This window comes from Hyperolius riggenbachi, chromosome 1 (genome assembly GCF_040937935.1).
Source record: "Hyperolius riggenbachi isolate aHypRig1 chromosome 1, aHypRig1.pri, whole genome shotgun sequence".
In the NCBI taxonomy this organism is placed as follows: domain Eukaryota; kingdom Metazoa; phylum Chordata; class Amphibia; order Anura; family Hyperoliidae; genus Hyperolius; species Hyperolius riggenbachi.
The window spans coordinates 419,523,370-419,539,740 of record NC_090646.1 but is presented as its reverse complement, the minus strand read 5'-3'; positions in this window follow the sequence as shown (position 1 = coordinate 419,539,740).

The window sequence follows — 16,371 nt, the reverse complement described above, 5'->3', positions numbered from 1 at the left end:
GCAAGGTAATGTCCATGTTTCTCTATGGCTCAAGTGGGCAATATTACAGTTTAATAGTGTGCTGACCAGGAAGCTGTTATGGGGTAATGGCCTTTTGGCACATGAATTTACTCTAAATTGTAACTGAGAGAAAGAGAGAACTTCTTCCCCGTAAAGAAGATCTTCTGTTCACTTCCACTTAGCCTTCATTATCAGTTATATATCAGCTGGTGTCAGTTACAACTAAATGTGCAAGGTAATGTCCATGTTTCTCTATGGCTCAAGTGGGCAATATTACATTTTAATAGTGTGCTGACCAGGAAGCTGTTATGGGGTAATGGCCTTTTGGCACATGAATTTACTCTAAATTGTAACTGAGAGAAAGAGAGAACTTCTTCCCCGTATAGAAGATCTTCTGTTCACTTCCACTTAGCCTTCATTGTCACATTGTATGCCAGCACCTAACCACAGGTATACAAAAACTCTAATTAAATTAGCTGTTAAAGAACAGGTGGTAACAGGGGATAACAGTTGATACAACAGGGCACAAAAAAAGGTTAGGAAGTCTGCAAGCAGGACCCTGTGATGTACAAATTGGGTGCCTGTTTACAGTGGATGCATCAAACAATGAAAAATGTCATCAATTACCATATGTATTGGCAGGTGTGAGGGCTGCAGGAGATAGGCATTTGTGGAAGTTCCAATGACTTTCCTGTCAGGCAGGAACAGCCAGGTTTGATATTAAGGCCTGGTGCACACCAAAAACCGATAGCAGATCCGCAAAACGCTAGCGGTTTTTGAAACGCTTTTTCTTATTTTTAGGAAGCGTTTCACCTAGTGTTTTGCGTTTTTGGGTAGCGTTTTTGGTGTAGTAGATTTCATATATTGTTACAGTAAAGCTGTTACTGAACAGCTTCTGTAACAAAAACACCTGCAAAACCGCTCTGAACTGGCGTTTTTCAAAGCGGTTTGCGTGTTTCCTATACTTAACATTGGAGGCAGCAACGCCTCCGCAATCCAAAAAATTCCTCACCCCGGGAGTATGCGTTTCAGCAAAATGCCTCCCGCTCTGTGATCCACCCCATTGAAATACATTACCCACGCGTTTCCACAGCCGCAAGCGGCTGTAAAAACGCGAGAAAACCCGCTCGGTGTGCACCAGCCCTAATGCTGGGCATACACGGCTCGATGCCCCCTTATCAATCGAGCCGCTGATGGCTCGATTGATAATATCCGACGTGTCCGATCACCGCGGGGATCGATTCCGTGCTCGATACCCGCGGCCGGACAATAACGGTGAATCGAGCGGGAGATAAGAAGCGCCAGCGGGGACGAGTGGGAATCGATCCGGGTGCACGCACTGACAAGCGGGGACGCAGCGGGAGTCGATCCGGCGGCTAATCGGCCGCCAGATCGACCCGTGTATTCCCAGCATTAGTCCATGTTTCATGTTTCAACTTCACACTTTCCATTCCACAACTGTTATCAGGTAGACAAATTATTCAATTAGTCATGCAAACCCCTTCATCCTTGCCTCAAAGAAAACTATCACCTTCTCAAGTTTACTATGCAGACAAAATCTTGCTACCACTATGACCCACTGTTGTAAAATTACAACATAGAAATAACCATCTCCAAATCTCTCAATATCAGTATATTTGATGATGTTACAAAATATGCATGATCTACACATGTTAATTATCACAGAGAAAAATATTTCAAACATTTTATTTACTTGAGTCTTGATGTATCCTTTCCAAAACAACAAGATGATATACTCCAAAGCAGGCAACAGAGTTGTATGACTTCATGGCCAAATAAACAGACCTATTTATACATTCAATCATCCAATAGTGTTGCAGAACTGAACAATAGGTCCTATTAGTAATGTACATGAGGTTTTAAAAAGAAGAGAATGGGGAAGGGTTTTTTTTTTTAGCCTTAAATGTGATGTTGTAATATTACAACACTGGGTCTCTGCGTGTTAAAGCTTTTGGTAATGTGTCAGGGCAGGCTGAATATAGACAAGACTGAGGCCTTACTCATTAACCATCTGTTGGTTCAAAGTAAAACCTTAACCGATTCTCTGGGGCATTGCACTACAGATAAAATATATTACATATCTTTGTGGTCAAAATTTTCTTCTAGTCCATTGGATCTCTTTCTCTTAAATTATAAGCCTCTAATAGCTAAGCTCAAGCAGGACACGGTCGTGGGGAACTCCCCCTTCATTTCTTGGACAGGGAGGATTCAAGCAGTCAGGAAGATTTTCCTTCCCAGGATTTTATATTTATATTTTTTCTGCACTCTGCTGGCCTCATTAATCCAAGTATCTCTGCGGTATCTCCCAAACTCCATTTTCAGGTATATTTGGGCTGGCAGGAGAAATGGAAAAAATACATTTTTGTACAGAGCTAGAAGTGCCCTGGGATACCCAATTGTTTCAGTTATTATTGGACAGCACAAATTGCCCAGTTGGCCCTACCACACTGGGGATAATGCTCATGTCTGGGTACAAATAGAAAATTATTTATTGGCACCATTAATTCTTCCTGCCATAATGTGGTCTATGAAGCAGTACTTGGCTTAAATCATCCATGCTTCTTCTATCTCCTGCTACTCTACATGTTCTCACTTCATCAAGCATTACCGCTTTCGATAATGCTGAATACAGCTGATTTTTAGGAGCATTTAGGAAAGTGTCAATTCAACAAGGCTGTTACCGCATGGAAAGCTGAAATTACCGAGCAGTGAAGTAAATTACCGACTGGTGCAGTAAATACCTCAGCACATGCCAGTAAATGTCAATTCATCAAGATTACAGCATGCGGAAAAACCAAGTAACCTACTCGATATTTACAGGCAGCTCTCCTTTGTTGGAAACAGAGCATCTGGAGCCGTGACTTACACAAGCAGAAAGGTATAAGCTATGACTGACAGGAGCAGAAGCCAATAGCGGGACTGTCTCCTGCGAGTCCCGCTGATTTGACTTTGATAGGGTGCAAAGGCTTCTAAGGAGGGTCCAGCTTTTCTAACTCCCAGGCAGCGAGCAGAAAGAAAAGAACAAAAGTGGTTTCCCCTGCCATCCTTCAGACATTTAACCGTTTAGGTTCCTGTTTGGAGATGCAGAGTAGCCAGTAAGGAAATCGCCTAAGCATGGCATGTGTAATGTCTCTTGGAAGTTCATCTAAGCTGTGGCAATTAAATAAAATGTTAAGAAAGACTAATGGACAGATTTAGAGCGAACAGAGGCAGTATAACAAACGTACATTCTAAAGGGATGTGGGGATGCCTCTTACTATTGTAATGCCCTCATTGCACGGAGCAGCATGTGACAGCATGTGACAACACAGAGACACTCCACACTACTCTGCTGTTACCAAATAGGTTTTTGTGATTTGAAGCATAGTATTTGAATTAGTAAAAAAAAATTTTAAAATACCGAATGCGGTATTTTCAAAACTTGTTTTTTTTTTTCTTTATCAAACTGCCTTATTGAGGTTTGTGAAAAGACTACAATCCATTTTTCCATCTCTGACCTCCATATTTGTCAATTCAGGCTTTCCGCCAGGCCTAGGTACCTTACTATGGTGGAGGTCTAGTGACTTTCGACTCCTCAAGCATTTATTGATAGGGAGCAGGACAACTGTGTACATGCAAAAAAGGTGCCTGGAAAAAAGGGTGCCAGATGTAGCTGATAAACATGATTTCATTTATAAAAGGGTGCTGGATGTAGCTGATTAATGTAATTTTGATTATAAACAGGAAGCTGGATGTAGCCAATACACATGATTTTTTTTATTAAAGGGAACCTGTTTGTAGCTGATGAGTGTGATTTCATTTACAAAAGGGCGCCTGATGTATTAGAATATAACCCTAACTTTAACCCTCCATGGTGGTGCCTAACCTTAACCCCCCCCCCCCATTGTGGTACCTAACCATAACCCTCCATGATACTGCCTAACCTTAACTCCACAAGGTGGTGCCTAGCCTTAATCCCCCTAAGGCTTGCAGCTCCCTGCACCCACCATTCGTTCTTATCACCCACAATGCAATGTGCCCCACATTTTATATGCCATAATTTGATGCTGTTTATGTGACACAATAAAGAAGGTTGCCAGCAGTTCTGACTTTCACCCTTTTCCTCCTTGTGTACTCTACATGTCAGAGCACGCTGGTTAACATTATTGACAGGCACACAGACAAAGCTCCTAATCTATAATCCCTGGCCATAGTGCCAATGCCCCATCTCCTTTGCTACATAAAATTAAAGCGGAATATAACCCTGCATTTCAACTTTGCTCTAAAACATTATTTACAGCATATTATATGCAACCTGCATTTTTTTTTTACTAGACCAGCATTGGAAGGGTTACACACAGAGCTTTAAAGTTCCGTGGAGAGAAATTCTGCTGCAGCCGAAGTTTAGATCGATACATTTAAGTAAACACAATGTAACAAGTGAGGAATGTGACTCACTCTCTCTCTGTGTCGGGAGCTCCTGCATAGTCAGAGTGTGAGTCACATTCCACATTTGTTACATTGTGTTTACTTAAACGTATCTAACTAAACTTCGGCTGCGGCAGCATTTCTGTCCACGGAACTTTAAAGCTCTGTGTGTAACCCTTCCAATGCTGGTCTAGTAAAAAAAAATGCTGGTTGCATATAATATGCTGTAAATAATGTTTTAGAGCAAAGTTGAAATGCAGGGTTATATTCCACTTTAAGGCCTTTTAGTGAAGACATTAGTTCCTCTAGTGCAGCTGCAAACATTTCCATGATATAGCCATAATAAAATAATGGGAGCTATTTTCAACGCTTATACCCACTAATCTAGTAAATAACATGGAGGTCTATCGCGACACCCTTTTTACACTGGCAGTTGTGCTAAAACTGCACAACTCCACATAAGCAGACAATGGCAGTAACCCACCCGGGAAGTATTTTTGAAAAACAATTTGGCAGCCATGGCTTACTTGTGCTGACAACCTGGGCCTACGGTCACTGGTCATCTCCTTCTGAACTGTCCTAGTAACCCAAGGGCTTACTTTCTTCAGTCCCCTGCATCTCTTGGTAATCTAATTTACCTTAAATTTGTGTAACTGGAGCATTCTGTCTGTCTTTCCCTCTACCATTAGTTGTGTAATATTATCGTTTGATTGTGTCTGTTACATCTTGTATGCCATAATGTGATATGCCCCACTTTGCCTTTTCACTGTTAATGTGCTAAATGGAATTATTGTCAATACAACTCTTTTGAAACTACAATGCTAGGAGAACCTCTATCTTCACTCTTACAAAAGAAAACATATACAAAATCATGTTCAGTTGGTACTACACTCCAGCGGTCCTACATAGACTATTCCCTGCGTCCTCAGAAAGTTGCTGGATGGGGGTGTGGGGAAGAGGGATACGCTGATGCAAATTGTGTTTATTTCTTTACAGGATTGTTTATTACTCTGTCAGATGTTATGGTGTTGTTCAGTTGAGATGACATTCTTTTTTACCTGTTTTTTTTCTGATATGTCACTAATTTTTGTACTTCATGGTGTGATCCTTTCAAAAGAAACTGAGTTTCAAAAAAACCCTCTTCTGAAACGAAAACATTAACTTGCAAATAACTATACATAAAATAGAAACAAAAAATATGATAGTCAAAATTAGTGAAAAAAGCAGATCAATTACAACCTTTTATGGATGAATGCATCTACATGTTCAATTGTGTACATTGAGCTCATTTACTGCTATGGAGAGAATTTTTCAAGATTTGAAAATTGTTTTTGCTATATCATAATTTTTGTGCAAATGCTTTTAATAAACTCCTTGGCTCTTTCAGGGTGTGAAAACGTATGGTTTGTTATGCCCCTTTGCTTGTCTTTTTGATTCATACATTTGGCACTGTCCCAAGCACCACTGATACTCTGTTAACTGCTCCATGTATTCACTCCAGGGCTAATTTGGACTAGGAATATGAATGAGATCTCACTTTACTCCCATCATTCTTATCAGAGCATGACAGATTATATTTTGAAAGTTAGTTAAACATAGTTAATAGTGTATATCTTTGATTTTTAATCCAATTCATATTTAAAATTTGTTTATGACTTACAAGCATACACATTACACTAAAAAACAAAAAACAACAACAGGGACATACTTACATTCAGATGAGGTTCATTGACTTCAAAGAACATGACATTGCCAGTAGACGGTTTTAATGAACATATATTATCTACATGACATGAAATATATTTTATTTTCAAAATTGAATAATAATAAGGGATTATAAATCACTTGGGACTGGGTGAATTAATCAGACAGTCATTACCTGTTTGACTACAGACAGAGCTTTCTAAACAATCATTTCGACTAAGAAAACAAAGTTTCTTTTCAGTTACACAGGATTTAGAAAGGTGTTTTTTTTAAGTTGATTCTCTTTTTTCATTTTTTTTTTCTGGAAGTTTTAAGTAGATCAGTCAAAGGAACTTCAACAGCAACAAGCACACAAAAATAAGATACAGGAAACATTTGCATATTCAGTGGAAACTTTATATAAGAACACTCCAGGGATCACATCAAACAGAAAGGATATTCTTCCAACATGAATTAATTCCCCAATCTCACGTTCAGAAGTTGTTTTTCTTTTAAACAAAGGTTCTCACTGCATTTTTGTTCTAGGAAAAACTCTCTGGTAGATGGCAACTTATATGAAAAAAAAAGACTAACTAATGCTCTTGTTTAATGACTTTTACTGCTTAATTTAACATAAGAACCCCACCTACACCTGAAACTATGCTTTTTAGTTGAAGGTCAGCATTTAATTTCAAATTATTTTTTAAGTTATAATTAAATGTATGTAAATCCTCTTTTCTTTGCTAGAGAAATGTACAGTGATCGTTTGTAATAAACTCTGTTTCCTGAAAGTGACTCTTAAGTAAACATTGGCAGTATAAATGGAATATTTTACAATAAAATGAATAACTATAGTCTTTTTTTAGCACCAAAATCATCTGTTGTCCCAGAACTATACACAAACATACCACTGTTACCAAGACTCCAAGGAAGACCTACTCTTCTGACCTCTTAAGGCTTACTATTGGTTATTTAATATGATGGATGTCTTAACTGACCAATAAAAAACTCAGAAGCTCATCTCTCTTTACAATCGGCTTTCTTTTTTTTTTTTTTTTTACATATAGGTTTAAAATTGTATTGATTTTAAAGAAATAAAATATAAAACAAACAGCAATAACCACCAGCACTGCTGGCTACTTGAATGTTCAGTAGCATGGTAAAAACATTCTACTTACATACAGTCTTAAAGTCTTAAAGCATATGTGTGCAGGCTGCAGAGAGTAGTCAACCATCCAGATTTACATAACCATACACAACCTACCACACCTATTAAAAAATAGCCATTTGAAGTCTGCAAAATAAAGAACCAATTTAAATGAAATTAGAGAGAAAAAATGAAATGAAAGAAGTAGAAAAGATAGAAAAAGAAAGCTAGGAAAGAGAAGGTCTCTGGTCCCCACATTGGTCTGAACTGCCAATCAATCATTGGCAATCAATATATTACTTTCTATGCAAGTATATCAAAAGTAAAATGCCACTATTTCCCAGAGTAGACCCCTATCAGACGTTATTAAAAGGACCCGGATTATCCTGCAGTCTTGATGTAATCCGTTCCATTTTATAGATATACTGAACTGTACTTTTGACTTCATTGTTGGCGAAATCCGCTCCATTTTCCATTATAACACTATGGAACTCCCTACCTCCCCCCATTAGGGTTTCCCCCTCCTTCAACATCTTCAAGAAGACCCTCTAAACTCACCTTTTCACTCTGGCCTATTCCCCCTCACTAGTGCTCTAAACCCGCAGCTGAACTCTGGTCCCCTACCTTTTGTGTCCCTACCTCGCCCTCTAGATTGTAAGCCTTCGGGCAGGGTCTTCCTCCTTATATCTCCTACCTGTTCATCCACCTCCATTACCGTACACCCATCCTATGGATCTAAGTGAACTCTTGAGTAAACTCGACTGGCCTAATCTCCATCCTCCCATCCAGTGACTAAGCATTACCTTGTACTCATACTGTGCTGCGTGATCTGGTTTGCGTGTATTCCTGTATTGCTGTATGTCACCCCTAAATATTGTCTGTAACTTTAACTAATGTCCAGCGCTGCCTAATATGTTGGCGATTTATATATACAATAAATAAATAATACAATAAATAAAATAACACCTACTTAAGTATGCTGAACATTCAGGAATTACTGATTATCAATATGCTCAGTTTATATTGGCCATGCTTATTTCATTGTCACTTGAAGGAGTAGCCCCAAAGATAAAGGGCTCACTCACATTGTACAATGCAGATGGCCTTGTCATGTATTGCAGTGCATGGCCACCTGCAGTGCTCTGTATTGCACTACTGAAAATTCTTACACTGAATAGTCACAGTGTACAAAAATGCAAGCACCAAAGCAAATTTATATCTCACTGCAATGCACTGCACCAGCTGCAAAGAATGCAATTACTTTTTTGAAGTGTATCTTGTGTATCACACACTGAAGAGGGGGGTTTACTAATGCTGCAGAGAGCACCATTTACTAAAAAATTAGAAAAAAAGCACCCCCACCCCCTTAAATGTAAATTTGCTTTTTAAAAAGAACAAGGAGCATGCTTGTATGCTTACATAGCCCACAATGTCGCTTCAGGGATTCTCAAGTTCAAATTTCTCAATTAAAGTGATTCCTGGCCATCACTGTATGCACTTGACAGTGGCTGCAGCGATCATCAGCTAACTGCTGGTGGTGCTGCATTTTGAAAAATATTTTTTCCTTATGGAAAAAGTTTCAATTAGGGCCTGTTTCCACATGTGTCACGTGGCTGCGAGACGTGCATCAGTACTTCCTGGTCTGCAGGTACGCAGACGAATCCCACGGCCATGGGATTTGCAGCCTCCTGCACTGAAACGGATGGCAATGTTGGCCGAATCACTAGGGCAAGCGATTTGGCTGGCAGTGCCATTGTTTCCTTTGACAGAGTTTCCCGCGCGTATTGCCTGCGTGAAAACTGCGGATTTGACGCGGAAACCACACTTGTGGAAACGGGCCATAAGTGTAAATAAAGTTCCAATCTCTCGATCCACATGGCAAATGCATAAAATGTTTTTATTAGAAAAACTGGACATCATAAAAAGCTAACATTTGCCAGGCAGTAATGAGCCCATAGTCAGGCTATGTAGTCAGGCTTAGTGGTGCTCAGCAGAGCTCGAATATTCGAGTAGCTCGAATATTCGAGCTCTTTTTCAGCTATTCGAGCTCGGTATTCGAGCTCCGAATAGCTGGAGCTATTCGAATGGGCTATCCGAGTACACTCGAATAGCCCATTCACTATTCGAGCTATTCGAGCAACCCGGCGCTATTCGAGCTCGGTACCGAGCTCGAATAGCGTCATAGCCCAGATTGATGTCCTTAGAGCCAATCAGAGGGCTCCCAGGCCCTCTGACGGCAGCCAATCACAGAGGGGGACCCTAGCCAGCCCCTACCCTATAAATAGCGGCCGCCATGTTCCGTTTCTCCGTGCTTGCCTGAGACTTGTACAGAGAGAGAGTTGCTCCTTTGTGCTTTGGCTTAGCAAGAGCTCTATTGTGGTCATTTACCTAGCGTTTTTGCTCACATACACCTCCTATACACACCTATATTGTTGTTAGTTATTTAGACATTGTATTTTAGTTAGTAGCTTGTGTGTTACATTAGAGACAGGCAGCTGCTGCAAGCTTACAGGTTTAGGCCTCAGGGGGGCCTTGCCTCTGTGGGCAGCTGTCCTCTGTTTATTTCTCTCATCTATACCAGTATTTCTGCTGTCCTTTACTAATAGTATTGTAGTTATACTGTACTAGGAGTAGGACACTCACTGACTGTCACTGTTTATAGGCTACTAGCTAGCTCCTGCGTGTGTGCACTCACTCACTGTCTGTGTGTACACACACTCTATTTCCTTCTGATTACTGATAGATTATTGTTAGTTAGTTGTACTTACTTACTACTTACTCTTACTGTACCCGTAAGAACACTCACTGTCACTGTTCATATAGGCTACTAGCTCCTGCGTGTGCGCACTGCACTCACTGTCTGAGTGTACACACACAACACACACTCTATTTCCTTCTGATCGCTGATTGATTATCGTAATTAGTTAGTTGTACTTACTGTTACTACTTACTCTTACTGTACTAGGAGTCTAGGACACTCAGTCACTGTCCATAGGCTACTAGCTCCTGCGTGCGTGCACTCACTGTCTGAGTGTACACACACCCACACTCCATTTCCTTCTGATCGCTGATTGATTATCGTAATTAGTTAGTTGTACTTACTGTTACTACTTACTCTTACTGTACTAGGAGTCTAGGACACTCAGTCACTGTCCATAGGCTACTAGCTCCTGCGTGCGTGCACTCACTGTCTGAGTGTACACACACCACCCACACTCTATTTCCTTCTGATCGCTGATTGATTATTGTAATTAGTTAGTTCTACTTACTGTTACTACTTACTCTTACTGTACTAGGAGTCTAGGACACTCAGTCACTGTGTTCATAGGCTACTAGCTCCTGCGTGCGTGCACTCACTGTCTGAGTGTACACACACCCACACTCCATTTCCTTCTGATCGCTGATTGATTATTGTAATTAGTTAGTTCTACTTACTGTTACTACTTACTCTTACTGTACTAGGAGTCTAGGACACTCAGTCACTGTGTTCATAGGCTACTAGCTCCTGCGTGCGTGCACTCACTGTCTGAGTGTACACACACCCACACTCCATTTCCTTCTGATCGCTGATTGATTATTGTAATTAGTTAGTTCTACTTACTGTTACTACTTACTCTTACTGTACTAGGAGTCTAGGACACTCAGTCACTGTGTTCATAGGCTACTAGCTCCTGCGTGCGTGCACTCACTGTCTGAGTGTACACACACCCACACTCCATTTCCTTCTGATCGCTGATTGATTATTGTAATTAGTTAGTTCTACTTACTGTTACTACTTACTCTTACTGTACTAGGAGTCTAGGACACTCAGTCACTGTGTTCATAGGCTACTAGCTCCTGCGTGCGTGCACTCACTGTCTGAGTGTACACACACCCACACTCCATTTCCTTCTGATCGCTGATTGATTATCGTAATTAGTTAGTTGTACTTACTGTTACTACTTACTCTTACTGTACTAGGAGTCTAGGACACTCAGTCACTGTCCATAGGCTACTAGCTCCTGCGTGCGTGCACTCACTGTCTGAGTGTACACACACAACACACACTCTATTTCCTTCTGATCGCTGATTGATTATCGTAATTAGTTAGTTGTACTTACTGTTACTACTTACTCTTACTGTACTAGGAGTCTAGGACACTCAGTCACTGTGTTCATAGGCTACTAGCTCCTGCGTGCGTGCACTCACTGTCTGAGTGTACACACACCCACACTCCATTTCCTTCTGATCGCTGATTGATTATTGTAATTAGTTAGTTCTACTTACTGTTACTACTTACTCTTACTGTACTAGGAGTCTAGGACACTCAGTCACTGTGTTCATAGGCTACTAGCTCCTGCGTGCGTGCACTCACTGTCTGAGTGTACACACACCCACACTCCATTTCCTTCTGATCGCTGATTGATTATTGTAATTAGTTAGTTCTACTTACTGTTACTACTTACTCTTACTGTACTAGGAGTCTAGGACACTCAGTCACTGTGTTCATAGGCTACTAGCTCCTGCGTGCGTGCACTCACTGTCTGAGTGTACACACACAACACACACTCTATTTCCTTCTGATCGCTGATTGATTATCGTAATTAGTTAGTTGTACTTACTGTTACTACTTACTCTTACTGTACTAGGAGTCTAGGACACTCAGTCACTGTGTTCATAGGCTACTAGCTCCTGCGTGCGTGCACTCACTGTCTGAGTGTACACACACTAAATTTACTTGTGATTACTACTGATTATTGTAACTGCTAGTTGTACTTCCTGACTGTTACTACTTACTTACTGTACTAGGGGACACTCACTCAGTCACCTCACCAACCAACCCACTCCATTAAAGTACCCCACTTTTCACCCGCCCTTTTAAAAAACTTTTGTCTATACGCCCAAAACATTGAAGATGTCTGGAAGTGGCAGCCAGCGCGGTTTGGGCAAGGGGAAGGGCAGCAAGGGAATCAGGAGGAGAGGGAGCAGCATTGTGGCAAGCCGCGGCCGCGGCAGCAGCAGCGTCAGTGGCTAACATTCCTCCCATAGCCACTGGCCGTGGACGCCTTGGGCGCCGCCCAGCAGGAGCATCTGCAACTCACGCTGCAGAGACACAGCAGCAGCAGCGTGTAGCACCTGCTCCCATTTTCCTCCAGCCGGGTCGGAAACGTCCCATTGAGGAAAAGGATGCAGACACTGTGGTGCAACTCATGACGGAGGATGAGCAGCCCGCCATCAGCTCTGCATCCGAGGCCTCCACCCTCACCACCACCACCACCACCACCACCACCCCTGTTCGCAGCAGCCGCCCAGCAGGGCCTGGGGAGGAGGCCAGTTCACCATCAGTCGCCGACCTGTCACTCAGCAGTCTTTTTACCCCAGGCACCATCAGGGTATTGTCTGCTGTTGTTGGCGATTTTGAGGAGGAGATGCTGATGGGCACTTTGAGGGAGGAGGGATTGGACAGCAAGACTGTGGCGACAGTCAAGCGTCCCATCCATGCATTAGGAGAGGAGTTTGGGGGGGTCATCATCCCAGCAGGACATGTTTCAGGAGGGGCATGATGATGATGACCCGGTGACAGACAGAGACTGGGTGCCACCACCTCCAGGGGATGTCGTCCTCAGCAGCTCTGAGGAGGAGGAGGAGGATGCGCTTGTGGGCCTTGCAAGGAGGCGCATCATTGCAAGCATTGGCAGCGTCCCACAGCCTGCTGGTGTCTCAGGCTCAGCAGCAGCAGCAGCAGCATCAGCCAGTACCACCACCAGCCGCACCCAAGCCCCCCCCCCAACCACCACAGGGAGACAGGCAGCAGCGCTTCCATGCCGTAGGGGGATGTTTCTGTCACCAATCTGGCGGTTTTTCACCATGCCCACTGTGTACAGCAAGTACGCCACTTGCAACCACTGTCAGCGGAAGTTGAGCAGAGGTGCAGACCCCTTAAAGTTCAGCACCAGCTCGCTCATCAACCACCTTGCGGCTAAACATTTCCACCAGCATGAGGAGTTCCAGAGGCTGAAGGCATCTGGTGCTGGCAGTGGCACCACACCCATCACTGCACAGCCTTCAGCAGCAGCAGCAGCAACAGCAGCCACCCGCCCTCCTGCTCCTCCAGCAGCACCAGCAGGAGTGCGGAAACGCACTGCTCCTCCCCCCTCTGCAACTCCTGCCGCCGACACTGAGGCCTGTTCTGGCAGCCAGTCCTCAGTGGCCTCCTCTGCTGTGTCTGCTGATTCCCGTGTCAGCAAAAGGCCACGCCAGAGCCTTTTGAGCGAGTCCTTCCAGGGGGTGGTTAGGGCTCTGCCTCCCAGCAGCCTTCGCGTGCGGCAGCTGAACGGCTTGCTGGCACGGGCCATGTGCTCCCAACTCCTGCCGTACACGCTCGTGCAGGAGGGGAGCGACATTCGTGCGCTGCTTGCTTGCGCAGCCCCAGACTGGCAGCTCCCCAGCAGACACTTCTTTGCCCGCAAGGCCATTCCTGCACTGCACCGCTTTGTGATGGCCAATGTGGAGCGAGGGCTAGAGCACGCGGTTGGTGAAAGGGTCCACGTCACCATGGACTCCTGGAGCAGCCGCTTCGGGACAGGCCGCTACCTGTCCTTCACTGTCCACTGGGTCAGCTTGGTGGAAGGGGGTGAGGATGGGAGAGCAGCAGCGGGCACAGCAGCAGCAGCAACACAGTGGGTGGTGCCACCCCGCAGGGTCAGGGGAACTGCAGCAGGTTCCTCCGATCCTCTGCCATCCTCCGGCACACCTGGCCAAACCCCCCGCCTCAGCAGCAGCGTGAAGGCCCGCCACTGCCAAGCGCTGCTGCACTTGGTCAGCCTTGGGAAGACCAAGCTGACGGCAACCCATGTGTTGGCCAAACTCCAGGAGCAGGAGAGGATTTGGCTGACCCCCAGAGGCCTCAGAGTCGGAGAGGTGGTGGCCGACAATGGGGCCAATCTGGTTGCCGCAATAGACAGGGGAAACCTGACCCACATCCCCTGTCTTGCCCACGTGCTGAACCTGGTGGTGCAGAAGTTCCTGCGCACCTACCAGGGGATGGGCGAACTGCTGGAAACGGCAAGGAATGTTGTGCGTCACTTCCGGCGCTCGGCTGCAGCCTGTGCGAGCCTGGAAGACGTGCAAAAGGAGCTGGATCTGCCACGCCATCGGCTGATCCTTGACGTTCCGACTCGCTGGAACTCCACCCTGGCGATGTTGGAGCGTCTGGTTGAACAGAGGCATGCTGTCAAACAGTACCTTGCCCTGGCCACTGTTTCCGCAGCTCAGAGAAGGGACAAGACCAGCAACATCCCGTCCATCGTCCCCGATGATGACTGGAGGCACATGCAGCAGGTGTGCTTTGTGCTGGCTCCCTTCCTGCAGGCCACAAACATGGTGAGCAGGGACCATGCTATGGTCTGCGAGTGGGTGCCCCTGGTTTCTCTGCTGAACAGGGCCCTCGATGCTTTGCTGGAACAGGGAGCGGCAGCCTTGGACCAGCAGGAGCGGCAACCAGCTGCGCAGTCCACCTCTGAGGGGGAGGAGGAGGAGGACTTGGTGGAGGTCCCTGACCTGGCTGCTGATGAGGGGGATCAGCACAGCGCAGCTGAGTTGGTGCGGGGGTGGAGAGAGGATGAGGCGGCAGAGGAGGAGGATGAGGACAGCACTGACGTCGATGTGCCAGCAGACGTGGCCCGCCTCTTCCCAATGGCAGCGCACATGCTGACGTGCCTGCGCAGGGACCCCAGGGTGATCCAGATGAAGCAGAGGGAGGACATCTGGATCAGCATGATGTTGGACCCACGCCTCAAGGGGAAGTTGAGCCAGTTCCTGCCGCCTGCAGGAGGAGACCCAGCGCAACAAATAAGGAGCTTGCAGCAGGCCCTTGTTGAGCGCTTGGAGGAAGCCTTCCCCCAGCCTTCAACCCCCACTGTCCAGCAGCCAGCACAGAGGCAGCAGCAGGTGCCTGCATCCAGCAGCAGCAAGCGCCCCACAGACCTGCTGTCTCTCAGCCACGAGCTCTACAGGACTGTAGAGGCTCCGGCAGCAGTGACTAGAGAGGAGATGCATGCAGCAGCATCCTCCTCCGGTCACAGCCAGCGCCTGACCCGCATGGTGGCTGACTACATGGGGTCGTACAGCGGGCTTGACAGCGATGCCCCTGTTGATCCCATGGAGTATTGGGTCAAGCGCATGGAGATCTGGAGCGAGCTGGCGCAGTACGCCCTGGAAGTGCTGTCCTGCCCCCCTTCCAGCGTGCTGTCCGAGCGCTGCTTCAGTGCAGCTGGTGGCGTGGTCACCGAGAAACGCTCACGTCTGTCTCACAAGTCTGTGGACAGACTGACGTTTCTCAAGATGAACCAGGCGTGGGTGGAAGGCGAGTTCCTGGCCCCTGTTGTCGGCGAGAGGGGGACATGAACTGGCTGCCGGAACCATCGTTAATGTGCCTTACCACCCTTTACCACCTCCTGGCTCCTGCTCACTAAGCCAGCCTGGTTCACTTTGACTATTACGTCGCCTGCAGCCACACATTTTACACCTACAGTGGGCTGCTGTGTACTGCCCTTCTGCTGTCTGTCTGTGTTTCCCACTGCCAGGGTACACAGAATTACCTTCTTCTGCTGCCACTCTGCCACCAGCTATTACGTCAAACAATAGCTATATTGGTTGCAAAACCAAAACCAAACAAACCATTAAAAAAAAAAAGGTTTAATTTTTCTGAGGTGCCCGGGTTGAAAACTGTGTTGTTCCAGTTGTGTATTGGACACAATGTGGGCTGCACGACCGCTGTCTGGGACCTCCTGTTGTGTTTATTTACAGCCCTGGTATCACCGCTAGGTACCAGGGCTATTATGTCACGCTGCCTACCTGCTGCCACACTCACACTGCTCCTCCATACCTCCTCCTGCTGCTGCTGCTGCTGTCTGTCTGTGTTTCCCACTGCCAGGGTACACAGATGATTTACCTTCTGCTGCCACTCTGCCACCAGCTATTACGTCAAACAATAGCTGCTCGCCTACTCCTCCATTCCTCCTCCTGCTGCTGCTGTCTGTCTGTGTTTCCCACTGCCAGGGTACACAGAATTACCTTCTTCTGCTGCCACTCTGCCACCAGCTATTACGTCAAACAATAGCTATATTGGTTGC